Raw genomic sequence first — 1,729 nt, 5'->3', positions numbered from 1 at the left:
CTGTTACCTAAACTTTGCACCAGAAGCTCAAATTTGTGAAAGATGGCAAGCTAGTGATTGTTGGTGGAGAGAAAGCATTGTTGGTTAGCCATTTGTTATCTTTCTCTTATGTAGAAGCTAAGGATGAGGTTGGAACTCCGTTCCAAGCCTTATCTATTACGGCTGAGAAGAGAGTTGGGGAACCTATGTCCTCATTGAAAGATGCTCAAAAGATTGTGGAAGAAGGCAATGTTGATCAATATGGGCGCATGGTAGAGGTCTCCGACAACAAAGGCAGAACCGACTTGGGGTTCCAGAAAGGTTCATCAATTGCAAGGTCTAAATATATGCAACTTAGCTTCCGTAGAGGAGGGTTCATTCATGGCAATGAACAACACTTAGCTGCTGTGCTAGAGGATGACGAAGAGGAAGACTGCACCAATTTTGTGACGCATAGAAAGGCTTGCAACAATTGGATTGCTATTGATATTCCTATTATTTTGCATCGATCTAAGTAATTGCTTTTATGTTTTTAAAATCCTTCTCCTATGCCTAAGGGAGAAGTGAACATTGTTTGGACATCTTCAAATTGATCATCAATAAAATTAATTCTATTCATCCACATCTATGATGTTTTATTTTTCCTTTTTGCTTTATTCTGAAAATGGTAATCACAAAAAACATAAATAAACAATATAATTGTCCATCTGCATAATATTTGGTCAAAAATTCACTTCTCTAAAATCAAAATATCAAATCATTATGCAGGTTGGCTCCTAACCCCATTGAATACAATGATCTTTCTTCTTCTCCAAATTTTGAATTCCCTATGTTTGAGGCTGAGGAGGAAAGTGATGTAGAAGTAAGTGATGAATTATCTCGTCTTCTTGAGAAAGATGAAAAGACCATTCATCCGTTCGAAGAGCAATTCGAGTCAGTCAATCTGGGTTCCGAGGATGATGTGAAGGAAGTCAAGATTGGGTCTCCACTGTGTCCAGAAGTCAAGAAGGGGTTGATTGATCTTATTCGAGAGTATTCAGATGTGTTTTCTTGGTCCTATCAAGACATGCCTGAGTTTGATTATGAGATTGTGGAGCATAGATTGTCGTTAAAGCCAGAATGCCCACCAGTCAAGCAGAAGTTGAGAAGAACACGATCTTGAGATGGCTGTGAAGATCAAAGAGGAAGTGCAAAAGCAGATTGATGCCGGTTTCCTTGTAACCGCTAAGTATCCGCAATAGGTGGCCAATATTGTACCTGTGCCAAAGAAAGATGGAAAAGTCCGCATGTGTGTTGACTATAGATATTTGAATAAAGCCAGTCCAAAAGATGATTTCCCTCTGCCACACATCGATATGTTGGTAGATAATACTGCTAAATTCGAAGTCTTTTCGTTTATGGATTGATTTTCCGAGTATAATCAGATCAAGATGGCACCCGAAGATATGGAGAAGACCACATTCATTACACCTTGGGGAACATTATGTTATAGAGTGATGCCTTTCAGTCTAAAGAATGCTGGTGCAACCTACGAGAGAGCAATGACTACTCTTTTTCATGATATGACGCATAAAGAGATTGAAGTTTATGTCGATGAAATTATTGCTAAATCAATAGATGAAGAGGAACATGTTGAGCATTTGTTGAAGCTATTCCAGCGTTTGAGGAAATATAAACTCCGCTTGAATCCCAATAAGTATACTTTTGGTGTTCGGTCTAGTAAGTTGTTGGGCTTTATTGTCAGCGAGAA

Source organism: Lathyrus oleraceus, chromosome 6, assembly GCF_024323335.1.
Source record: "Lathyrus oleraceus cultivar Zhongwan6 chromosome 6, CAAS_Psat_ZW6_1.0, whole genome shotgun sequence".
Lineage (NCBI taxonomy): Eukaryota > Viridiplantae > Streptophyta > Magnoliopsida > Fabales > Fabaceae > Lathyrus > Lathyrus oleraceus.
Note: the sequence above shows the minus strand (reverse complement) of the source record.